This window comes from Aedes aegypti, chromosome 2, assembly GCF_002204515.2.
Source record: "Aedes aegypti strain LVP_AGWG chromosome 2, AaegL5.0 Primary Assembly, whole genome shotgun sequence".
Classification (NCBI taxonomy): domain Eukaryota; kingdom Metazoa; phylum Arthropoda; class Insecta; order Diptera; family Culicidae; genus Aedes; species Aedes aegypti.
The window spans coordinates 173,649,205-173,676,736 of NC_035108.1; the positions used below are offsets into that span (position 1 = coordinate 173,649,205).

The following is a 27,532-nucleotide window of genomic DNA, read 5'->3' on the forward strand; positions in this document are numbered from 1 at the left end:
ATGTGCCGTAAGTTATTTATTCTCCTAGTTCATTGTAGTTTTTTTAGGGCGATATTTTTCTCAAACACTGGTAAGGTGATTGAGATTTTTGAATAAATTTATGCCGCATCGTTGGAACAGTTTTGATGAAGTGCTAGAAACAATTCCTACAATAATTAATTTTGCAATTCTTATAAGAACTCCAGAAGAAATTTCTTTAAAAAAATCCTAAAGAAATTACTATGAGAATTTCAAGAACTAGGTGTCTCAGCGACTCTTTTCGAAAAAAATAATAGAGAAATCCATTCGAAAATTCTGGACAATCCTTGAACGATTTTATATGAATAAGGGTGAATTCATGATGAAAATTGAGGTGGAAATCTATCGATAAGCTTTTGGAAAATAAGGAATTTTTGGAGAACAATTTTTTGTAGCAAACGCCGAAGAAAATCTTGTTAAAATCACTAGAATAATTTAAATAAAATTTCACGAAAGACTTAATTTTAAAAAATAAAATCCTGGTGAAATCTCAAGAATTATTCACTTCTAGAAGGTATTCTTAAAAGAAACTTTGAAAAGATTCTCCATGGGATCCGTAGAAAAAATTCTGAAGGATCCACTGGGCGATTTTCGGGACAAATTTTTGAAAAAAAAATCCCTTGAAACATTGATGTACGATTTTTTTATCCTTAGACGAAACCTAAATAATCTGGGTTATTTTTTTATTATTATAAATTATTTGAGTTAATGTATTTATCGGCGTGAAAACGCAAAATCGGCTGCGAGACGTGGATCGGCGTATGGCGCGCCGCCGATGTATCAATCGGCGTCGGCGTGACGTGAAATGGATCGGCGGCGGCGGCGTGGCGCGGCGGCGCACAGGTCTAATTGGAAGTACTGTCCTTAGGAGAGAATCGGTGGTTAAAGATCTGGGTGTGTTATTGGTCTCTAAGTTGTCCTTCAAAGAACACATTGCTTTCGTAGCCTCCAAAGCATCTAAAACACTCGGTTTCATATTTCGTGTTGCAAAGCAGTTTAAAAACATTCAATGTTTTAAGTCTTTGTTTTGTTCGCTAGTGAGGTCAATATTAGAATACTCGTCAGTAGTCTGGGCGCCCTATTATCAAAACAGTATTTCTCGCGTAGAGGCAATTCAGCGCAGATTTGTACGCTTTGCCTTGCGCCATCTGCCTTGGAACAACCCAACTAACTTACCCATTTACGAAGACCGTTGTAAACTGATTGGTTTGGAGTTGTTAAGCGTCCGCCGTGAAATTTCAAAATCTTTGTTTGTATCAGATCTTCTGCAATTGAAAATTGATTGTCCACATTTGCTGTCGCTTCTCAATTTCAACGTACCTCATCGTCCTCTTCGTTCTAGTACTTTCATATTTCTCCATGGTGCTCGTACTAATTACGGATATAACGAGCCGTTTTCCGCTATGTGTCGTTCCTTCAATCGTTGCTCACATGAATTCGATTTTCATATCCCCCGTACTACGCTCCGAACGAAATTCTCTCAGATTATTTCAGAGTCTCATCAAAATTCTCGTTGAACTCTTTTTAAGGCTAGCAAATTAAATCGTTTTTATGTTACTATTGAGAAAATAAGTGTATAGTATTAAGTTAAATTGTATCATTTGGATTGTATGTTTTTCTGTTGGTACTAAAAGATGAGGAGGTTTTGCGCCCATTTGAGATAGAGCTGAGGTGCTCAACTCAAACGGGCTTTTCCCTGCTCCAAATAAAGAATAAAGAATAAAGATTAAGTTGGGTTAAGCAAATTAAAAACATGTTTTTTTTTCTCTTATAAGCAGGTGAAATCAACTCACCTGTAAAAAATCTGAACTGCTACGGCAAATGAAATGTAATATGTTGTTTACAAAATGTAAAAAAAATCTTAAATTTGTTTTATCATATTAGGATAAGAGTGTTGTCTATTAACACAGAACACCTAGATATAAGAAATGAATGTAATATTTGAAATGAAACTAATATAAAAAAGGAGTAACTTAATATTTCGTTCAAAGATTTGTTATAAGTCGGTCCAGAGGTGTCGAATAACTATATAAACAAACTGGTGTTTAAAGTTTCGATGACTATTTCTTCTGATTATAACGGCATATGAAACACCGTGGGTACAATAGAACAAACGAACTTCAATTGTGTGAAACGGAGACACCGAGACATGGAACAGACAAACAGAGCTGTGCTGGGCTGGTGGTGATTGCAGCAGCAGCCAGTGTGGTGGTAGATGGCGGTAGTCCTGGTAATGGAGCCACAGAAACTGGAAAATGCACACCGACTGCACTCACTCGGGGAATACGTCGGGATAACAAACGGGAGTCACGAGAGCTGGAGAATTACTATTACGTATTATGGGCTGCATGTGCATGCTGTGTGCAATACCAAGCTGGAGTGAGGAGTGACAGGAAAGATGAGGCTTGGTGCTGATGGGTGGGAGAGGATCTAATGAAATGCAGTCTCATGCTGCTGTTGATTGTCACAAACAGAGAGAAAGAGCAAAGTTGCCGAGGGAGTAGAAGTTGTACGATACGCTCCAGTGGATGGCAATTTACGTTGTAATGTCATGCAATCTCGGAGACTGAGGAAATTATAATTTGATAAAGAATGTAAAAATGTCGTATTTCTGAGGATAGGTGCCTTTTTTCTGTCTCTCCAATCCATTTGTGTCAATGTGCACCGCACGGAATGCATTCAATCGAGCATGAGGGAAATCAAATCAGTGAGTGAAGAAAATATATCGTACATTGTCCTGGTTCCCCATGGGGAGGGCAGTCGCCCTTAAATCCCTTCAAGTGCACCTTACGCTGCGAGGTCTGCATTCCAGATGGCAATGCCTGACGACGATTGGATCGCTTTGAGGCTACACAGCTAGCTATGTAATGTGCGTGCATCCAGCTGAGTAACACTTAAGCAATTGCACATTGTTGTCTGAGAATCGGATTAAGGCAAGTGAAGTGATTCATCGTACATCAGCCTCATGCCAAAGTGACAACTCGATAGCACAAGCACCTGAAATGGATTACACGAGCAGTTGAAAGCTGTTGTGGGAGTTTATTTTTACAGGCAGTGCTGTGGACATTTTGAATGACAAATAAAAAATGAAATCGGTTTTCGATTGAACATGATCAACTCACTACTAGCTTTTTTGCATGCTTTTTTAATTCCATTTTGATTTCTGTGTTAATCACTATTACAACTTGTTCTAAAAGCTTTCAGTATGGATTGTAACAATACTTTCATAAAACTTTTCCAACTAGTCAACAAAATTGAAAGTTTTTTACCCACAGATTCAAAACTTTGTTTCGGATTTTTCGTGTTTTGATTGATTTAATTTGACTGGTTCATATTATCATTGAAATTAAATTCTTCGGTTCCAAAAAATCATTCTTCAAACCATAATGAAGAAAGTTGCTGAACAAAGCAATTTAATCCGACGGAGAGACATTTAAATTAATTTGAATGTTGCCATTATTAAGCTCAATTTGGGATTACAGCCCTGCAAAATCCCAAACAAAATTATCTCAAAAAAGTTTGGTTGTTCAGAAACATCCTTCATAAAAGTTTGAAGAATATGAGATAATTAATTTGCACATACATTCGTGTTTTGAACATTTTTCAAAATTTATCCATGGTTATTTCCACATAAACTTACACTGACTTTGGGCCACCTTTAAATGACCACCTAAAAAGCTGAAAATTTCATAGAACACTATTTTTTATGATAAGGAATATAAAAAACATATGGGAGATTAGACTTTGAAACATTTTAAAATTTTGAATCGCCCTTACCAAACAACCGTTCATTCTGAAAATTTACAAATATTCTACGAAGTTATTAGATGGAAAAGGACCCCATTTGAATGCAAAACTTTTGCAGCTTGAATATCTGACTTTGATGGACGTGAATGACTCTAGTGGACGCCAATCAGATAGGGGAAGGGGTGGTAAAATGAACACCTTAAGGAAATCATCTTGTTTCTGATAGAAAAACGAGGAATTTGTATAGTTCTTTCGCACAATATCAAAAATAGGGATGTAATCTATAGCAGCGAAATGGATTCAAACTAAAATAGATAAATTTTCTCATATTTTCATCGCTATCAAAAAGCGATGCAAATGTTCATTTTACCTGCACTGTGTGGGTAAAATGAACAGCTGTGTGTGGTAAAATGAACACCATGCAAAAAACGTGAGCAAAACAAATATTTCTGAAAATTTTCATTGCCCCACCGAAAATACATCTATTAAAGATGGTAACCCATTCAAAAAGAATTCTAAAGGTATCAGATTTGACATCATATCATAACGATATTCACCTCACTGAAAAACCTCAAGTCTTCCGAGCTAAAAGTGACGTCACTATCAATTTGTGTGATTTGTGCTAACATAAGAACAACACGACATTCAGTTCTAATTTTTAAAGGTGATTTTCTAAAATCTTAGTTTTCATTGATATTTTCACTTCAATTGACCTACGTATCAACTCAAACACTTAGATTTATGCTCTAAATCGTCCGTGTGTGATAAAAAATCTTCGAAATTTGTTTTTTCTCGGTAAAAGTCACGGTGTTCATTTTACCACCCCTGTTCATTTTACCACCACTTCCCCTATAACGCTAGTAGCTCTTAGGACCCACGTTTTCGGTAGACCCAGGATAGCCTTAGCTAAGATCTGTTATGATAATATACAGTTGGGTACTTCCTGAGCATTCATGGAAATCTAAATGCTTAAACAGATGACGAAATATGCTCGTAGATTTTAAGATTTAGGGGAACCTGGTCCAAATCGGACCCTGTTCTTATTTGGACCATCAAACATTTCTCAATACTGGCGCTACTGTAAAGATCGTGTGTACCGTTTTTCTACCCACCTTCCGGCTGGATTTAACACAATAAATTTGACACCTTTCAGTTATTTCGTTTGATTGTTATACTTGTTTGTTGTTTTGAAGTGCTCTAGTGTACTGTCTGTTAGCATTATTTCTAAGCTTCTGTACGCGGCAATAACTCTCCTATCTTTCTGTGTTATTTTATAACGGAATCCACAAATCCTAAGCTTTCATCTGACCAAATGGTTTTGACATGTTTTTGAATTGTTTGTGGTCAACTAGTTCGAACATCACAAAATGTGAATTGGTCTAATCCGGACCTTTTGATGTGGTACAATGCGGACCTCTTGATTTTAAACTTGTACTCAGTTTATTCCAAGAGCTCTACCCCGTGAAAACCTTCTCGACTTCGTAGAAATTCACAGAAGTTGAAGTCAAGAAATAAAATCTAAGAAATACAGTAGATCACCAAAAACTATAGGAATCAATAAATCAGCTACTTGAAAAGCATCTCCATCAATACCACAGCTTATGTAGCTTTAGGCATAATAGTTTAACAATACGATATGAAAAAACGTTTATGAGTGCTGAGAACAATACAGACAACTTTCGTTTACCAGGCTGCGGTTTTGTCCCCTAGCTTGGAAGCATGTGTAGTCTCTTCAATATAGCGTACTTTGTCTAGAGACGAATACTTTGATTTTTGATGACCTGTCACTTATTTAATCCGATATTTTCATGCAAGGTTTCAATGTGTTAATATTTTACTATATTCAAAATTAAAATGACCTTTTTGGATGTATTTTGTCAAAATTATAAAAAGATAGAATGTTTCGAAAAATATGCGTTCCTTATCTCGATACATCCCATACACTATGCTGCACATAATTGCATAACAGTCACATTCGACATTTTTAACAAATTTGAGTTAATACTATGGAGAGTCATCAAACGATAAATACTTTCGGTCTACTTACTGAAATCTGCTAGATTGTTCTAGAAAATTCGAAAAATACCAAGTTGTTTTGTCACATTGGTCATTATAATCGCATAACAGTCACATTGAGATTATAAATGAGCCTTGTAATGTAATTGCCATGAAATTTCTATCAAAATTACTTTCTGACTATTCACGTAGTATGGGATATGAATTTTATAAAATATCAGCCACAAATTAGCACTTTTGAGTTCCTGGTGATTTTAGTTTCCTCCCATACTGCCATGAAATGCACACTTGGTATTCCATTTACTCAATGCCTACTTTTGACGAATGTTACAAATATGCAGTTATGGGCAGTATGGTCAAAATCGAGTTAGGGAGAGTTGACTGTTTCTAATTTTGAACCAGATTCGGATTTTACCAATGTTTTTTTTTTTTGAATGAAATTCACATTTTACTTGAGCTAGTTCTGACTCGAATTCAATTGAAATTTGTCACGCATTGAGTATATTTTTTATGCTTGCGCTTACAGAAGAAGTTCGAGTTGTATCTAATTACTTACTTACTTTATACTTGATGGGCTACAATTCGCTAAGATGAATCTGCGCCGAATGGATTAGTCTTCTCCACTGGGCTCGGTCCTGGGCCAATCGCTTCCAGTCGCACTGAACGTTAAGTGCCCTTAAGTCCTCCTCAACCGCAAAAAGCCATCGTGTGCGCGGCCTGCTACGAAGTCGGCGGTCTCGTCCGGGTTCTCTGTTGAATATTATCTTTGCTTGTCGTTCTTCCGGCATACGGGCAACGTGACCAGCCCAACGCAGCCTGCCGTGTTTTATGCGCTTGACAATATCCACCTCTTTATACACTTGGTACAACTCGTGATTCATGCGACGCCGCCAGATGCCGTTTTCTAGTTTACCGCCGAGTATTGTTCGCAGCATTTTACGTTCAAACACTCCGAAAGCTCTCCGGTCGACTTCCTTTAATGTCCATGATTCATGGCCATATAGGACAACCAGAAGGATCAGTGTCTTGTATAACGCGAGTTTTGTTTTCGTTTGCAGGCTACGGGACTTCAGCTGGTTACGGAGCCCGTAGAAAGCCCCACTCGCAGCTGCAATACGTCTTTTCACCTCGCGGGTAACATCATTATCGCATGTGTGTTCCAAGATACACAAATTCTTCCACCACTTCAAACTTTTCACCACCTAGCACCATTTCGTTACCACTAACACGTCCGGACCCACGTTGACCACCAGCTATCATGTACTTCGTTTTTGTGGTGTTGATCGTGAGCCCAATCCTCGCTGTCTCCCTCTTGAAAGGCACCAACGCCTCTTCCACTGCCCGACGGTCAATCCCGATGATGTCGATATCGTCCGCAAAGCCAAGGAGCATATGAGAACGTGTGATAATGGTACCGCTTCTCTGCACACCGGCTCTCCTGATAGCACCTTCGAGCGCTATGTTTAACAGCAAGTTAGAAAGAGCGTCACCCTGTTTCAATCCATCTAAGGTTACGAACGATGACGAAATCTCGTCCACCACCCGCACACTCGATTTCGATCCATCAAGCGTTGCACGAATCAGTCTAATCAGCTTCGCTGGAAAGCCATGTTCGGACATAATTTGCCACAACTCGTTTCTCTTCACTGAATCGTACGCTGCTTTGAAATCTACAAACAGATGATGAGTCTGCAAGTTGTACTCCCGGAATTTATCTAGGGTAAACATTTGATCCGTAGTTGATCGGCCCTCTCGAAAACCAGCTTGGTATTCGCCGACAAAGGACTCCTCATACGGTCTCAATCTGTTGAACAGAATTCCAGAGATGATTTTGTACGCCGAATTAAGGAGTGTTATTCCTCGGTAATTGGCGCACTCCAGTCGATGCCCTTTCTTGTACAGAGGGGAAATGAGACCTTCCAACCAACTAGTAAGCATTTGTTCTTCCTCCCATATCCTCAATATGATACGGTGGAGGAGTTCGTGCAGCTGCTCACTTCCGTGTTTGAGAAGTTCGGCCGGGAGCTCGTCCTTCCCAGCAGCCTTGTTGTTCTTCAGCCCATTGATAGTTTTTTTTACCTCATCTAGCGTGGGAGGTTCCACAGCCTGTCCATCGTCATCGATTTGAATTCTGCTACCAGATCCACTTTTATTATCTCCGTTTAACAATGATTCGAAGTACTCTTTCCACCAGGCGGCCACCATTGTTTTATCCGTCAGCAAGTTTCCTTCGCGGTCGTTGCACATAGCGGGAGACGGCGCTGTTTTTCTCCGCACACCATTTACGGACTCGTAAAACCGTCGCATGTTGTTCGGTTCCATAGCTTCTTGCGCCTGAGCAATTACTGCCTCTTCATGCTCCTTTTTCTTACTGCGATGGATCCGTTTCTCTGCTCTGACGGGTACCAGACACCAGCATCCGGCTTCTAGCCAAGTTCTTCTCGTTCGTCATTCTCTGGCACTCCTCGTCAAACCAACCGTTCTTTGGTCTCCGTTGAGCAGTACCTACCACTTCTCGCGCTGCTGTGCTCACCGCTCCGTGGACTGACTCCCACAGATCGCTGAGGTTGACGCTTTCGTTGATTTCGCTAATCCGCTCGTCGAGCTTTTGATGGTAGTCCGCTGCTACGCCATCTGCTGACAGGCGTTGGATATTGAAACGCAACGATTGTCGATTTCTAGAACTTGAAACGGTTGATAATCGCGCTCGAATTTTGTTTACAACGAGAGAGTGGTCTGAGTCCATATTAGGACCCCTGAAAGTTCTAACATCGATGACATCGGAAAAATGTCGGCCGTCTACCAGAACATGGTCGATTTGGTTGCAAAGTTCGCCATTTGGGTGTTGCCAGGTGTGCTTGCAGATAATCCAGGTTCATTTAAGGTCCTGACGTTCTAGGTACCGAGTTTCCAATCATAGTCCTTATTTCGTTGCCAGGTCGGTTGCCGAAAATAACGTTCGTTTCTTCTTCTCTCTCCATTTTTCGTGGTGGATAATGAATTCGGTATGCTACCTTACCGGGGTCGCGCTACCTACATCACGTTGATGGGACTGCCATCTTAGGTGTAGCTGACGTGATACAGCGTTTCATACTCAGCCGCTGGATGCCAGAACAGACGCTGTTTGAGCCACACCTCCTGGTGTACAGACGCTCAAAACGCCCCTCCTCACTCTAGCTGATGTCAGAAGGACAACAGTCCCCAGGCTGCAATACCAGCTAAGTACGCAACCCTTAGCTGGCGGTCTTCGTCATCATTTGACCCGTGGAAGCGCGAGGTGGGAACTTGTGAGGACCAGAGCTATGTTGGTCGCTCCTTCCTGATTGTCGACTCACCATTTTGCAGCCCGTATCTAATTACTACCATAGCCAAAAACGATAAAATAAAGGGTGATGTTTGCTTATAAAGGCAAATTTTAAGCAATAACTGGTAGATTTCGCGACTGAAACATGACTACTGAAGACTATTGAATATATTTGTGCAGAAATATATGTTTTTGATTACACACTAAATTGATTTTAATTTTGAAACTAACGAAGATCCCATTTTTATACGATTTTCCAATAAATCAAAATTTTATGCGATGATATCTTGTTTTGTCGCAATAAATTTTATTATAGAAGTCTGATGAACATGTTTGAATAGAAAATAAAAAATACGACAAGCCCTTTTTAAACAAACGGTCCGGAGATAGTTTGAAGCTGTTTTTCTTTCATTTCTTGGTGAATAATGAAATTGTATTTGTATTTTTATCATGAATTGTGTTTAAGTTGGCATTTGGTAATAATTGTCAAACTAGAATGAGTTATACATCATTAGGATGCGTTTTTCCTGTTGATATCATCCAATTAAATAAATAAAACAAAGACTTGTATGTATTTCACATCAATCAGCCGATAAAAGTCCATTGAAAGTTTCTGGTTATAAATAGAAAGTTTTTATTATACTTGGATTTATGTTACTAGAATTACAAAAAGCATTTTCCAACTAGTTGTTATTATTATTATTATCTTTATAAAGGAGATTTTCAGTCCTATGGCTGGTTCATCTCCGTCAAACTAGTTGTTTTTAAACCAAAATTGAATGTGATGACTCTTCAATTCGTTTTTTTTCTGTACAAACATCTAATGCAAACAAACTCAGGTAAAAAAAAACATGTCATCGCTTTGAGCTTTGATTTAACCCGTATAGGCCTGAGTGGAAGCAAAAATACTGAAACCCTCACCACTCCGTGAATTCTTAACGGATTCATATGATTTTTTGTCTGTTCATTGGCCCACATATCTAGGTTCTAGAAGTGGTCAGAGGAACTCGGAAATATTCCTGTGGCCGGAGTTATTCCAGTGGGTCACTGGGTCAAGTCGGGTCGAAAAGGGCTATTTTTTTAAAACATGCCAAGTTACCTTCATTTATTTTCAATGACAATCATTTTAATTTGCATAAATCATTAAGATCTGATATTCAACATTATAAATGAAGAGTTTTGCACAGTTTAATATATACCTGACGTGGCCATTCGGCCGGAAGAACCGGCTGTAGATTTGTTGGATACTAAACCGTTTCAACTCTCGAAAAGTAGAAATCAGACATAATTGTGCACTAAAATGTGTTCCCATGTGCTTGGCACAGATGTTCAGACACAAAGTGACCAGTTTATTATAAGTTTGAGACATCTTGGGACCCGAAAATAGTCATTTGTAGGATTAATCAAATGCAAAACTCAATCGTTTCTCAAAAGGTTTACACTGATGCTATTTTCTTAAAATTTTGTCATGTAGTGGCCACATTATAGTCGATTCAGGAAATTATCTGTGACTTGAAATTTGCCTACCTTCAGGGGCACAAACGCACAGTACCCTTCTCATCCGACCTGACCCAGTGATCCACTGGAATGACTCCGGCCACAAGAATATTTCCGCGTTTCTCTGTTCACTTCTAGAAACTAGATATGTGTGCCAGTATACTTACAAAAAAACATTTGAATCCATTAAGAATTCGCTGAGCGGTGAGGGTTTTAAAATTTGTGCTTTCACTCAGGCTTATACGGGTTAAGGTAAAAAGAGGTTAAATAGTTGGATGTTTCGTTGTTTTAAAGGTAAAATAAATTTTGAGTGTTATCTAAAATTCAATTCTTGCTTAAACATGTTATTTAGACATCTAAAGGCAAATTATTAAAAAAAAGCATATCATTGCTTAACATTTAGATTTACAGGCTAAAACCTCAAGTTTTCAATTACTCTTTAGGTTAATTAATAAATTAAAAAAAAAGGCTTTATTTCTGCACTTACGCGTTAACTAGACATCTACAATGAATGCATTTTCGAAGAAAATACATGTAATTACCATGAATTTTAAATTACAAGCCAGTAGTTTTACAAAATTATTTGAAGTTCAATGAATCTAGAATGTTTTACAGTATTTATATTTCTGCACAAAAATATTTTCTAGACTTCTATAATCAAATTTAGTCGAAAAATTGAACATTATCGCTTTAAGTTTGAGTTAACTAGCAAATAATTTAAATCAATGAGGGTTTCTTCTATTTTTAAGCAAAATAAGTTTTGAGTGTAATATGAAATTTCCATTTTACCCCTAACATGTTAACCAAACTTATATGTGCAAATAAGTACTAAAAAATAGATGTAATCGCTTTGAATTTCGGTTTTTAGGCTAATAAGCTAATAAGGCACATTTGATCATGCTGTGGCGCCATCTGGTGGGTGAATTCCAAAATATTATTACCACTGAGTGGAAGATATCAGCTCTATTAACAAGCTCTCCAAACATAATAGCATTATATTTTTAGTCATTTTCAAGTTATTTGCGTAAATCACTGTCCTCCAAATAGGACGCTGGGAGTTGAAGGGTTAAGCTGATGTGAGTATGTGCTGAATCATTTATATTTCAGCACATATTACGCATTTAGATCGAAAATTAGTGTATTATTGTGAAAACTTATTTTGAATGGTCGAAGTGCGTGAAAAATAATTTCATATTACACTTTTGAGCTCAACGAAAATTACGCAATAACCAATATGAAAATCAAAGAAAGTGCTGCCAACAATGCATTAATTGTCCTTAATGATGCGTTAATGCCTGTCAAGCTAAATGTCGACAATTTTAAGTGTCTCCAAAGAACAACGAATTTTCAGACTAGGGCCAATTCAGATTATTCAGCTGCAGCCGGCAGCACAACACAGACTGGCTTTGATATGAGTACAAACAATAATAAGTATGGGAAGGACGACGAATGCAATTTCGGAAAACATGCACTTTTTAACGAGTTGCAGCGCTACTGGAATTACTTTTTTCTCCAGTTGACACGACATCAGGCAGCGATGGTGGCAGAGCAGAACATGAGCAATTGGCATGTCTGGGCTGTTCGATGATGGCGAGACTGGCTGAACTACTGCACTGAGGCAAAAAATATGAACGAATTTCATAAGAGAATGCTTGTGACTTGGTATTTTGCCTGTTTTTTTTTTCTTTATAAGATTGTAATGAAATACAAAACATCCAAAATTCACATGTAACTTTTTTCGTTATCTTTAAGGATCTTATGAATTTCTTTCTTTTCTCAAAGTTAAAGAGTGTTTTCTGAATTTCATAGTAGATTTCCATAATTAATACCTATGAATCTTCATAGGAGTATCTTTATTATAATATATGAATTCATATTATAAACTAAAAATCGACTAAAGATCATAAGCTTTTCATGAGAGCCTTTATTCCATTAGAAATTCTTATGAAATTCATATGTGTTTTTATAGGAATGCGGCTAATGTTCACAACTGTTGCTAGTGTTACGCATTCTTATGAATATCTAACGGGAGTATCATGTCTTTAAATTCAACGCTTTTTGTGATATTATTCGTACAAAATTGAAAATGGTACTTCATAAAATTGTCTTATGAAAGCCGATGATAAGTGCGTATGATGACCTACAGGAGTTCCTCGTGAAATTATGTCTGTGGAAAATATGAGTGTTGTTTCATAAATCTGGAATGGAAATTTATAAAATTCTCGAATTGAAATCAAAATATTTATTATGGTTGCTCTTATTCTATAAGAAAACCATACGTCCCGTTTTCTCAGTGTACTGTGCTGCTGCCGGTGGGTCTCCTCTGGCGTTTTGTTCTTGTTGTGGTGCTTGTTGGATAGTGCAGACAGAAGCCTTGGTTCAGCGGACAAAGCCACACGGATGTTTAATGATAGGCCGGGCTCGATGCTACGAAATTATATTGCCCCAGACACACCATCCAAACGACCTTCTCCAGACGACCTTTTCGTGCTGTATATTATGTTGTTTCTTACAACGTACAAGTCACTGACTTGTGTTGTCAAGCATACTTACTGATTGTGTTTTTTTTTTCTTCATTTCAGGTGAGTGTTTTACCATGCCTGGTAATGCATATCTGGTTCAGCGTTAAGTCTTTATTATAAACAATGAGGTAAAACAATCTATTATTTGCATTGTTTTCAATATTTGAAATTATTGTAAAGATTTAGACAAAAAACTCTCATAATGATTTCAAAGTTTCTTAAAGATTTCACAGGGAGTACCAGCGATTCCCGCTGAGTTATCAGGAGCTTTCAGGAGTTTCTAAGTGTGCACAAAAGATTCCGAAAGGGATCTTATGAATAAGTAAGGCTCTTTTTAAGATTTGGTTTTCAGCAATACCAGATATTCCGAGGTTTGATAAATGTTATGAAGAGGTTAATCACAGGGCCCAGATAGCCGTAGCGGTAAACGCGCAGCTATTCAGCATGACCATGCTGAGGGTCGTGGGTTCGAATCCCGCTGGTCAAGGATCTTTTCGTTAAGGAAATTTTCTCGATTCCCAGGGCATAGAGTGTCTTCGTACCTGCCACACGATATACACATGCAAAAATGGTCAATCGACTAAGAAAGCTCTCAGTGAATAACTGTGGAAGTGCTCATAAGAACACTAATCTGAGAAGCAGGCTTTGTCACAGTTGGGACGTAACGCCAGAAAGAAGAAGAAGGTTAATCACAAAACCTTGTAAGGGGGTTACAAGGGTTTGAAGGGAGAAGTTTTATTGAAAAATTCGAACTTCACTACTAGATTCAAAGGTTGGAGAAAATTTCGCTCATATAATCTAATTCAATCCACAAAATAGTCACTGATGATCGTAGTCATAGTAAAGGTTTACTTTGGAAGGGATGTAATCCTTTGGTTCGTAGATGAACCATCCAAGGGCTAAACATCTCGTTAGAAAACATAGAAAACGTTATGAAGAGCACTCTGGAGGTTTTCCATAGGTCATCAATGGGTTTCAACAATGTATGTAGGGCATTTTTCAAATTTCCCAACAGATTTGTGCCGGAAATTCTCCAGTTTGTATGTGATTTTTAACTAGAGGTAGAGCTCATGCATATATGACAAAAAGTTAAATTTGAAAAACTTATAGTAGCCCCATTTCCCGGAAAACTCAGGATGAATTTCCACGATTTTTCTATATACCTCTAACTTTAAAAATTCATATCTCCTATACTATGCATCCTAGAATAAAAATGTTTTTAGTGAAATCGAAAGGAAATTTAAAGTATGAGAAGAAAAACATAAAAACTAAAATTTTCACAATTTAGAGTATTGAAAATTGTCGGAAAAATAGAGGAAAAATTTTCGTCTATATCATGAGAACACCTTTAACATTTTCCAAGTAATAGTTAAGAATTCAGAGGTTTTTAACAAGTTTCACGTATTCTGAAAGGGTTTGCTGAGTTTTCGGAAAATTTACCTGAAATTTTCATGGATTCCATAGGGCTTCTCAGGAATTCATAGAGGCTTTCAGTATTTTGGGAATCTCTGAGCATTTATAATGACTAATACAATCTTTCTGAACTTCTGAGGCGAAGTTATCAACACCGAAGGTGAGGTGGTTGGTTTGGGTGACTATGCAGGACATCTACCCTTCGTTTTTATTTCACAGAGATCAGAGTGAAATTCAAAACAAGCTTTAATTCAATTTAAAGATTGAGTAAGGGGTCCATTTGACAGTTGGACTATTCTAGATTGGTGAAAATCCGAAGCCGCGAATGATTGTGATCACATTGGCCGGCGATATTGTTCAGGCAATTTAAAACCTGAGATATTTCTGAGCTCCTTATTGTATGCAGCTCTAGGATTAAATAAAGATAAAAAAAACTCTTAGAATTACTATTTTTATTCCACTTTTGCAGAGAGGCGGGCCTTCATAAAAAGGTAGGGCAAAACCTCAAATGCGTCCCTAATCGCTTGGGTAATCTATTAAAAATCTTGGATACCTGATAAATATCTCGTTGGAAATAACTGACAAATTGAAAATTCGATTATCTAGTGAAATTTGTGCAAATTAAGTTTTGTCCTCCAACCGAATAAAAAGGGTATTATTACAAAACAATTAGTTGTAATGCAGAAATTTATGTAAAACCCTAAACTGGAGATACATATTTAAGTTCCTTGTAGTAATTTCAGTATGATTTTAAACGAGTTATGACACATTTTACAGATTTGAATGGTGAAATAGATAAATTATAATGAAAAATGAAAATGGAATTTTCAACTCTAGGGGCAAGAAAAATTATTGCACTTCAGAAAGTATGGATGATTTGCTGCTTCATAATGAGTGCCTCATTTTTTCGAAACACTTCACATAAAACGGACGAAGTTTTGAAAATTTATCAAAATTTTAGAGAAGGATTGCAAAAAACATGTTTTGCTACAACTTACAACTTAATGTGTGAAAATTTAAGTTATTTGAGCCAAACTACGCTTTCAATTGAAGCCTATTGAGCTTAAATCGATTAAGATACAGTTGTACGAAGTTTGCGAGGTGAACCATAGTTGATGAATTTTAAGCAGTCCAATATTGCTGACTTTCCCGCATTTATTTATTTATTATTTCACAATTCTTGCGACGTAAGACCTAGTCTTTTTTGTTGCCACAAAATTATTTCAGAGAAGAAAATTCTCAATTCAGTAACTTAACTTAACATTACAATATCTAGTAAACAACATTTACGATGCTGCCAAAAATAGATAACAAAACAGATAAATCTCAAATTTTGAGAAATCGTCACTCAATAGTATTTTGAGAAATCGTTACTCAATAGAAGTGTGTAGACAATATTTACAAGTGATTTTGAGAACATGTATTTTTGAGGTTTTGTCCAGCCATGCGACACTGTGCAGCGTGTTTTTTAGAAATAACTTCAGAATTTCAAAAAATATTGCATCTTTTCAAAAGCTTTTCAAGCTTAATTCTCCCCAGAATCTGACATAATTGAACCCGTTCCTGTAGAAAACCCTCCAAGACAATTTCCAGGTAATTCCTTAGGGTAACTGTCACTCTCAAATTACTTCTTTTAGAAATTCATCAAAAGCATTGCTTTCAAAACACAATACATAGGCTTCATGAGTTTCACTTGGAGTTTCTTTGCTCACAATGCTCCATAAACCACTTCATTCAAGAATTGTTAAAAAAAATTCTAATATTTAACTGAGATTTTGCAGAACTGACTTTTTCTCGGGCTTGCTCAAGGTGAAGTAGGCCGTCATTGAAATTTGTATCGGGCCTCATTGATTGTGGCTATTTCGAGTCACGATTTAATTTAAATTTAATAAAATTCAGTTGGTTTTGCACTATTAAAGCGGAAAAAGTATCAGTATACTTATTGCATGTAAGCGCAAGTAGTGATACTTTCCTGACTTAATATTACCTATGACAACTGAGTTTTATTACCTTGAAATTTAGAGCTGCCAAGTCAACATGGCTGTGAAAACGAATGACAGGCTACTAAGCCTTAAGAAACGAGAAAACTAGGTATTTTTTATAAGAAGTCGTTTTTTGTTTAAGTCTATTATTCTATAGTTTTTTATCCTACTATTTTCTACAAAGTTTTTATACTCATCATTTGCTACAACTTTGCTAAACATACCATAGTTGTATTTCTAAATAATGTATTTTCCACCTAATGATTTTACAGTCTTTTGAGTAAAACTGGAGAAGATGATATATTTCTATTTCGTTAAAAACCGATTTCACTAATAGACGATATGAGATAAATCCATGTTTATTGAATATTCATACATGTTCAAATCAAAAACTCATGGCTACCTGAGCAATCAAACCAAAGGTAACATGTGTATTTAAAAGGACACCGTTTTCCAGTTGTTTTCTTTTTTTTAACATAGAAGTTTCTGAAATAAATTCATCGTTTTTTCATCTACTAGTATTCCGATTAATCGTTAGCTGTTACCCCATTTTACGGCACATCAAATCCTTTGCTTCGCTTCGAGAAACAAGATATTTTTGAATATTTTCCAATAAGATTCCAAACCAAATTCTGGACCACATGATGAATGCCAAACCTCGATCCTGACAATCAACGCCCGATCAGCATGCTATAGACGGATTTTATTTTCATACAAAAGTATAATGCAATAGATTTAAACTTAAAGTGAAACATATTTAAGAAGCGAGACAATCGACATGTGTAAAATACAAATCTTAGGATCAACATTTGACTTTGCTTTTCAATATAATTATGAAAACGAGGAAAGTAGGAAGAAATAGGAAATTCTGCTAGAAAAGACCTTCGACAGAGTAGAGCACGAATTTCTGTACAAATATTTGATTTCTTAAACTTTTTTTATTTGCCGTTTAAAAACGCAACTTCAAAAGTTTTGTTCAACTTTTTTTTTTCAAATTTGTTTTCGATAGGAAAATCTGTGAGGCAAACATTTTCATTGAGCAGCATATGTTTATAAGGACTGTTCATTTTATAAAGTGGACACCTTGTTTATGCTATATCTTTTTTATTTATTGATGAAATCGTAAACGGTTTTCTGTGTATCGTTCAACTATTATTCTACAATGTTATGAAAATACAGAAACTTACAAAATGCTTTCGGTTGAAGAACTAAACAGTTTTTGCAAAAACTCCCAAGAAAAACTGTTCGTCAAGTTATAGCATTATTTTTTGCATGAAAAAAATCCTAAATTTAATGAACAAATTGTATGTTGGTATCCTTTACTATTCAACTTAAGGTAGAGCTTTTAAAAACATCAATAATATTCCATCAGTTCCTGACGCTGAGTCACTTTAGTGATCTATTCCTTATGGTCAAATTTGCTGATACACCACCTTTTTACTACCAGCAAAAAAGTAAAGTAATAAGCGTGTTCAAAACTGGTTTAGATTACTAAAGAAACTATATATGTATAAAAAAAGCAAAATCTTGAGTTTTAACCGCATTCTTGGGTACCAAATTTACTCTTTATGGTCGTTTTATTGAAAAATCCCATACTTTTAAAATTATATACGCATGTTTATCGATCTAGAGCAAACTGTAAGCGTTTTTTTCAAAATATTTTGATAGGTAGTCTCAGAATAACACATTCTGAAAATAATACATGCAAAATAAATTTGATTTAATTCAAGCAGTGTTCCCAATCTTGATGATTGTCATTGTGCTTTGAGTGGTCTTCTGAAAATAAATTATTTGTTTTTCTATTGTGCTTAAAATATGACGTGGGGACTAAATCAGCAACACTACGAAGGCGTAAGTTATTTTTATTATAAATACTATATTATTACTTCCGTCTGGACGTACTTTAAACCTTAAAATTCTACTCATATCAGTTCCATTTAAATTTAAGATATTTTTCTTTAAAAAAATTGATAAAAAATGATTTTATGATACCTGCAAAATTGCTTCTCCAAAAATAACTTGATATTTTTTTAGCAAGCTTCTAATTGATGATGCTTTCTAAGTACAACCATTTTTTGAAAATAACAAATATAAATTGTCGAATTTTCCTGCCGATTTTTAATAATCCTTGATTTTGATAAGCTCCAAGCTTATTAGTGTGAAATCATATCATTTTGGTAACTTTTTTTTATTACCACAGCATTGTACAATATTAGTCGAACGATGTACAGAAAACCAATTTCGATTTCATTGATAAATTAAAAAGATATTGCATGTCCAAAGTGTCCACTTTATAAAATGAACAGTCCTTATGTGCGGCATTATACAGGGGATAGGCAAAATGATTGAGATAGGCAAAATTTTGCCCAAATTTAAATGCTTATAACTTTATGAAGAATGGATTAAATTGGATGCATCTGGAAGCAGTCGACGGCAAATTTGGTCCAGTTTTAGGAACTTCCTTGGCCATGCATATTGGCCACTGGACACCGGAGATGTTCCGGATTTTCTGAGGTCATGTCCAAATGTCATTTTTTCTGCCGCTTCTATTTTTGTGCGGTGTAAAGTTCGATAGATGTTTGCAATTTTCCTAGAAACTAGAACTAATAGGAAGTTGAATGCCACCGGACGCATTAAGATTGGTTGGAAATCTTCAGAAATATGACCATTTCCGTAAAACTGGTTCTTGAAAGCATGGTCAGTCATGTTTGTATTTCCAATCATGTCAATATTATACGGAGCTATATCCAAGCGGACACTAACCTTAAAAATGATGATTCCTGCAGCATATTCAGAACCATTAGATGCACAGACTACACTATAGAAGGTTCCAAGTACCCTGGGGGAAGTGGTCAATTAGGAACATATCCGGAACCATATCAATATGGGCATCAAACTTCATGATTTTTAAAGGTTATGCTTTCCGAAGCATTTCCAGCATCACCAGCTGCCATGACCACTTTATAGTAGGTTCCAGGTGCCCCGGGGAATATGGCCGATTCGGAACATGTCCGTTCATCTGTTTAGAATCACATTCTACCATAAACAGTAAGATCCATGGGACTTGGAAAATGGCGATCATTTTCAGAACCACATGATGTAATAACCACTCTATAGTAGATTCCAGGGGCTCCTAGAGATGTGGCCAATTCGAAACATGACCTCATCCCCCAGGGCCCATGGAACCTACTATACAGTGGTCGTATAAATAAGTTGCGCTGTAAATACTTCTATTAGCATCGCCTTCAAATATCTTGATGTTTATACCCATATTGATGTGTTTTCGGGCATGTTTTGAATTGGCCACATCCCCCGGGGCACCTGGAACCTACTATAAAGTGGTCATGGCAGCCGGTGATGCTGGAAATACTTCGGAAAGCATAACCTTTGAAAATCATGAAGTTTGATGCCCATATTGATATGGTTCCGGATATGTTCCTAATTGACCACTTCCCCCGGGGTACCTGGAACCTTCTATAGAGTGGTCTGTGCATCTAATGATTCTGAATACGCTGCAGGAAACATCATTTTTAAGGTTGCTGTCCGCTTGGATATAGCTCCGGATAATATTTACATGATTTGAAATACAAACATGACTGACCATGCTTTCCGGAACCAGTTTTACGGAAATGGTCATATTTCTGAAGATTTCCAACCAATCTTAATGCGTCCAGTGGCATTCAACTTCCTTTTAGTTCTAGTTTCTAGGAAAATTGCAAACATCTATCTAACTTTACACCGCACAAAAATACAAGCGACAGAAAAAATGACATTTGGACATGACCTCAGAAAATCCGGAACATCTCCGGTGTCCAGTGGCAAATATGCATGGCCCAGAAAGTTCCTAAAACTGGACCAAATTTGCCGTCGACTGCTTCCAGATGCATCAAATTTCATCCATTTTTCATAAAGTTATAAGCATTTGAATTTGGGCAAAATTTTGCCTATCTCAATCATTTTGCCTATCCCCTGTACATCGAGCCGCTTTTTATGAGATTAAGTAAGCAAATCAAAGGAATACATGTCGATGATGTTTTTATTAGAGTAATGGCATTAGAATAACATTGAAACTAGTTATTCAGTTCACAGTTTTATTCTAAAATATAATTAATTTCTGACTATCACAATTTTTACTACTGAACAATTGTCCACTAGGACCACAACAAATTAGAGAGTCTAAAGAATTTGAAATATTGGGCATTTATTTATATGAGAATTATTGTGAAATATTGATCGTTTTACGAATAATTTATCTAATCTTTTAATTACAGTCTTGCATTGAACCTAATCAGCAAATTTAATTTAATTTAAACAGTTTGGACTCTAAACACCTAACTTCTATCCAAATTAGTACGTTGCTCAACAGTCTCCTCCAGAAAATAAGCATATTGCAATGGTTGGAAAACAAGTGTGGTAGCTTAAAACGGGATGAAGTTGATCACTTTTAAGCGATTCTGTTCGATAAGGTGTAGTGGAACGCATGTATTGTTATCCAAATGTTTTTCAAGTCTGAACTGTGCTGATCATCCGAATTATGAGAACGAAGTTTTTATAAAATGTTATGATAATGACAAAATCAATTCCAAGAAAGCAAAAATTTAAGTTTTCCAATCCGGGGTAAAGTGGTAAAATACAGCGAAAGGTTTCAAAAATATAAAGATATGCTTCTCACTTAAAAAAAGGATTACTAAATCTGCATCAAGTGTTTTTGACTTATTATTGTTTTAACTAATTAATAAATTTGTATACTTTTGTGAATAGCAGAAATAATCGCATTTAAACGTATGCAATTTTCTTTAAATGTTGCAACTTGTTAACGAAAAAAAAAAACGATTTTTACAGTGGAAATAATTTTGTTCCTCAAAACACCCACAGACCATCACATTTCCTCCTCCACGCTTCACCGTTCCTTGGATGTGGCGCTCCTGAAGCTCGAGCTGTTTAACCAAAAGCGGCGGGCTCGTGTGTTTTTCATGGGGTAGAGTAGGAAGCCTCGCGAAAATCGACATGATAATGACGGCAGATTCCTACATCAATATCTTGCGGGAAAATCTGGAGGTTTCGCTGATCCAGACGGGCCTTGGAGATAAATTCATGTTTCAGCAGATCCAGAACACCTACAAAACCTGGTGATAAGCATGCCGAAGCGCCTTCAGCAAGTCCTTAAGGCCAAAGGAGGACACATTAACTATTAAATTGCTTTTTTTTTTTCTTTAATTCATCTTTTCTGGGGCCAAGAAGGAAGTGGGCACTTTTTTGTCACTGTTTTTTTTTCAATACAATTTGATTTTCTTTTTCTTTGAGTAAAACTTTTTTTTATCAAAATTTCGTAAGTGCAACTTTAAAAGAATATCAAAAATCAAATATCAAAAAAGACTTAAGTGTGTTAACTTTAAATTGAATCAAATCAATGAGAGAAGTTCTAAAATTGGTAAGGTGGGTTTTTTATTTTGCCTATCAGTGTATGGCTATTGTACAATGTTTGTCCGGAATGACCAGAGGTGCACAACAAAATAAAAGTAGCGATTTCCAACGAGCTTGCCTTGATTGTTAGCAAGGTGGAGTTATCTTGCAATTTATTTCACATTTCGTGTGTAATATCTGTGCCTCACTCCCAGGTCTATACATGTATGTATAGGAATGGTCATTGTAGACTGGCCTACCTCAGTATGGAAGAAATATTAAGTGGTATAATTCCACGGGGCACCCCAAAGATTAATCCTTAATGTGAAAATATTTCCTGGAAATTTCAGCTCATTTGATCGTTCTATGAGTTTATTTATTTGGTTTTACATCAATTAGTTTGATAATACCTCGCCAACAACATTTCGCCAACTCACTGGATTTATGGCCGCTTCTCTCCATCCTCGACTGCGACCCACGCTCTCCAGGTCCTGGTGCACCTGGTCAATCCACCTAGCTCGCTGCGCTCCACGCCTTCTTGTTCTGACCGGATTCGTAGTGAACACCATCTTAAAAGGGTTTTTGTCCGGTATTCTTGCAACATGCCCTACCCAGCGTATCCTTCCAGCTTTAGCTACCTTCACGATACTGGGTTCGTCGTAGAGTTGAGCGAGCTCGTGGTTCATCCTTCGCCGCCACACACCGTTCTCCTGCACACCGCCGAAGATCGTCCTTAGCACTCGGCGTTCGAAAACTCCAAGAGCTTGCAAGTCCTCCTCGAGCATAGTCCACGTCTCATGCCCGTAGAGGACTACCGGTCTCATGAGCGTTTTGTACATCGAGCATTTGGTGTGGGGGTGAATCTTTCTTGACCGCAGTTTCTTCTGGAGCCCATAGTAGGCACGACTTCCATTGATGATGCGCCTTCGTATTTCCCGACTAACGTTGTTGTCATCCGTCAACAAGGATCCGAGGTAGTCGAACTCGTCCACCACCTCGAAGGTATCCCCGTCTATCGTGACACTGCTTCCTAGGCGTGCCCTGTCGCGCTCAGTCCCGCCAGTTCCCTCGGTGGCAAATACGTGTGGACCTCGAAACGAGAAGGTAACATCCGCCGTTCTGTCGCTCTCGGGATATTAAAGTCAATCCCGTTCACCAACCTGGACATTGACTCTCAACTACCAGTTGTCGGAGTTAAGCTTCATGGGAGTATTACAATATCCGTAGCCTGCCTGTACCTACCATGCGGAAACATTCCTGACCTACGTGGAACTGTAGAGAACCTCATCCGTCAGCTTCCAGAACCAAGAATGATAGTCGGGGACCTTAACGCACACCATCCGGCATGGGGTGGTTTCCGTTCAGACGCAAGAGGCATAATGTTGCTTGATCTTCTCGAGGACAGTGATCTCACTATTCTTAATGATGGCTCTCCAACATTCTTTAAGGGCTACTACTCAACAGCAATTGACGTTTTAGCTGTTACCCGGTCAGAGATCCGGCGTTTTCACTGGAATGTCAACTCGGGTCCATGCGGAAGCGATCATCACCCCCTGCTAATCTCAGTAGCCGCCGAGGCTCCTGCCACCACTAGACGACCCCGTTGGTTGTATGACCAGGCGGATTGGGCCGCCTATAACAACAACATCTGCGCATCAATCAGTAATCATCAACCAAGTAGCATATCTGAGTTTTCGGCTATCCTAACCCAAGCGGCAAGCGTTTCAATTCCCAAGACAAGCAACACACCTGGCCGTAAGGCTCTCCCTTGGTGGTCCCCGGAGATTAAAAAAGCTATCGAAAGACGTAGAAAGGCTCTCCGAGCCGTTAAGAGATTGGACCTCAATCATCCAAACAGAGCAGTGGCTTTGGACAGATACCGATCTCAGCGCAACGAATGCCGCCAAGTCATTCGGGATGCTAAACGGGCTTGTTGGGAAAAATTTCTCGACAGCATCAATGCTTCACAATCAACTTCTGACCTATGGGCTAAGGTCAACGCCCTTAACGGCAAACGATCCGCCACCCCGCCCACTCTTCTTATTGACGGAAACAACACAGCGGACCCGACCGTTATTGCGACCGGCCTAGGCAAATATTTTGCCAGCCTGGCTGCCTTTGGTAGCTACGAGCCGGAATTCGTACGACTTTCCGGGGCTACCGCCGGCGACATAATAAATTTTAACGTGCCTGCGAGCAACTCGCAGCTCCACATCAACCTACCATTCTCAGCAGGAGAACTACAGCATGCCTTGAGCAGAAGTAATGGCAAATCCGCCGGCCCTGACGACATCGGCTACCCAATGCTAAAGAAACTGGAGGGACCAGGGTTATTCCGATTCCTAAGCCCGGAAATCTGATACGGGAACCAGCAAGCTACCGTCCAATTGCGCTCACTTGCTGCCTCTCGAAGGTAGTAGAGCGAATGGTGAACCGCCGGCTAACACACCATCTATAGCAACACGGTCTACTCGACCACCGGCAGCACGCTTTTCGGCCTGGTTATGGCACAAACACCTACTTTGCAGCTCTCGGCGAAGTGCTGAAAGAGGCAAGTGATAGGAACCATCACACTGAGATGATCTCTCTGGATATCTCCAAGGCTTTTAACCGAACCTGGACACCATTTGTCCTAGAAAACCTAGCCAGCTGGGGCCTAACCGGCCACATACTGCACTTCCTAAAGAACTTTCTCACCAACCGGTCCTTTAGGGTGGTAATCGGTGATAACAAGTCCACCACCTTTAATGAAGAAACTGGCGTACCACAGGGATCCGTCATATCGGTAACCCTTTTTCTAGTTATGATGGACGGAGTATTCGATGATCTGCCAACCGGAGTGCAGATTTTTGTCTATGCGGACGATATAGTCATCGTAGTATCTGGTCCAACAACCGTAGCTACACGCAGAAAAGCACAAGCAGCTGTTTCTCGAGTGGCCAAATGGGCTGCCTCCGTAGGCTTCACCATGTCGGCATCTAAAAGTATCCGATGCCACATATGTCCATCCGGACATAGGGTCAGTGGGCCCCCGATTGTAATCAACAACCAAGCCATCCCTCTTCGTAAAACTGCAAAAATCCTTGGCGTTACCTTCGACCGCAGCTTATCTTTCAAGCCCCACTGTGAAGCAGTCAGATCCAACTGTCTTAGCCGCCTGAATTTAATAAAATCTCTCTCAAGTCCACACCGCAGCAATAATCGAGCTATTCGGTTCCGTGTCGCTGCAATTCTAATCGATAGTCGACTTTTCTACGGTCTGGAAACCACATTCTTGGCGATGAACAGACTGATTGACACACTGTCTCCCATCTATAACCGCTACGTGCGAATAGTTTCCGGTCTCCTCCCATCTACCCCAGCCGACGCAGCTTGCGCTGAAGCCGGCCTTCTGCCTTTCCGTTACCTAATTACTGCGACGCTTTGCATGAAGGCGGCCGCCTTCGCAGAGAAGACTGCTGGTAATGCTAGAATCCGCCTCCTAGAAGAGGCCGACAATTTGCTCGACAGCATAGCTGCCACGAAACTCCCCCCAGTCACCAAGGTCCACTGGTACGGCGAGCGTGACTGGCACCGCTCATCACTCAAATTCGACAGTAGAATAAAAAACAACTTCAGGGCAGGAGACTCGTCAACGCGGCTGCGACAATCCGTCGCTGAGGTCTTGCGGACAGACTATGCAGCACATCAGCGGCGTTATACCGATGGCTCTCTCTCAGTGCAAGGGGTTGGAATAGGCATCGCGGATGACGAACTTGCGATAAGCCTCAGTCTTCCCGGACAATGCTCGATTTTTTCCGCCGAAGCCGCTGCTATTTTCTTTGCCGCTACTGAACCAATTACTCGTCCGATCATCATAATAACCGACTCAGCCAGTTGTTACTTTGCGCTTCAATCGGAGGCTCCCCGTCATCCGTGGATTCAGGGAATAATCAGACATGCATCACCCGATGTCACCATCATGTGGGTTCCAGGGCACTGTGGCATTCCGGGGAATAGCACCGCTGATCACCTAGCTGGATCTGGCTACTCCAGCCGTCGGTATACCACAACGGTTCCACTGGCCGATATTTGACGTTGGGTAAAATCAACAGTACGCCGAGCATGGCAGACGGAGTGGACTAACTCACGAGGAGCCTACCTGCGAAAAACGAAGGAAAGCGTTGATGCTTGGGCGGACCTCAAATCAATGAAGGACCAAAAATTAATCTCCAGGTTAAGAACTGGTCATACAAGGATCTCCCACAACCTAGGGGGGACACCTTTCCACCGGGTCTGCGAGGTTTGCAGTATAAACAATACTGTCGAGCACGTAATCTGCGTATGCCCGCTATACGAACATTTGAGACAGATGTACGGAATTCCAGGCAGCATCCGAGACGCCCTTCAAGACGACCCATCCTCGATAGCATCATTGATATCCTTTGTCAAAAGCGCTGGATTATATTTTAAGATTTAAGCTTTAGGCAACCGGACCTAACGCTTTAGTTACCCCACTATATGTTAGTTTGCAATGTTTCAGTTTCTCGGATTCTGTTTTTTCTTAGTTTTAAACCATGTGTGATTGTCCCTTAGTTATCCTTATGTGTTGACGTGTGATTTTGCCTTTTTCATCTTTTAATTGTCTCAGTGATAAACTCTGGCAAGTAACTCTGCGAAGATCCTAGATGTAAGCCAAACTACTTTGTAGCTGTTTTCCAGACGAGCCCATCTGGCTCGTTCTGTTTACCGGACCGGGGATGAACCTGCCTACGGCAGAAAATCCCTAAATACAAAAAAGAAAAAAAAAAAAGTCCCGCCAACCAGCATGTACTTTGTTTGCAACGCATTTATCATTAGCCCGACTCCTGTTGCTTTGCGTTTAACGCGGGTGAACAAGTCTGCCACCGTTTCAAATTTTCTCTCAATAATATTCATGTTGTCCGCGAAGCAAACAAATTGTCCGATTCTCGTGAAAATCGTGCATCGACTGGTAAAAACGGCTCTCCGCATGACACCTTCAAGTGCAATATTGAACAACAGGCACGAAAGTCCATCATCCTGTCGTAGTCCCCGCTGAGACTCGAACGAACTGGAGTGTTCGCCCGAGATCGTCACGCAGTTTTGCACATTGTCCATCGTTGCTCTAATCAATCTTGCGAGCTTCCCGGGAAAACTGTTCTCGTCCATGATCTTCCATAGCTCTACACGGTCATTACTATCGTATGCCGCCTTGAAATCGATGAACAAATGTTGCGTAGGGACCTGGTACTCACGGAATTTCTGGAGGATTGGCCGCACGGAAAAGATCTGATCCGTTGTCGAGCGGCCGTTGGTGAAACCTGCTTGAAAACTTCCCACGAACTCGTTTGCTATAGGTGATAGACGACGAAAGATAATCTGGGATAGCCCTCTGTAGACGGCGTTTAGGATGGTGATTGCACGATGATTTTCACACTCTAGTTTGTCGCCTTTTTTGAAGATAGGGCATATAACACCTTGCTTCTTTCCATGAGTTGCCGCATTTGAATTGAAGTTATTATGGGATATCCATCTCAAACATATGGGAATTTATGATTCATGCAAACCAAACTTAGTCAATTGAAATTGATTGGTTCACCAACTTGCGATTCTAGTGGAAGAATCGATAC

At 38.9% G+C, this 27,532-nt stretch overlaps 1 protein-coding gene across 2 annotated transcripts in view; it reads left to right on the plus strand.

Moving 5' to 3' along the window:
* The window catches only part of LOC5566015 (serine-rich adhesin for platelets), a 552,340-nt gene that overhangs the window by 217,962 nt on the left and 306,846 nt on the right, over positions 1 to 27,532 (plus strand). The gene's annotated exons all lie outside the window — the stretch shown is intronic.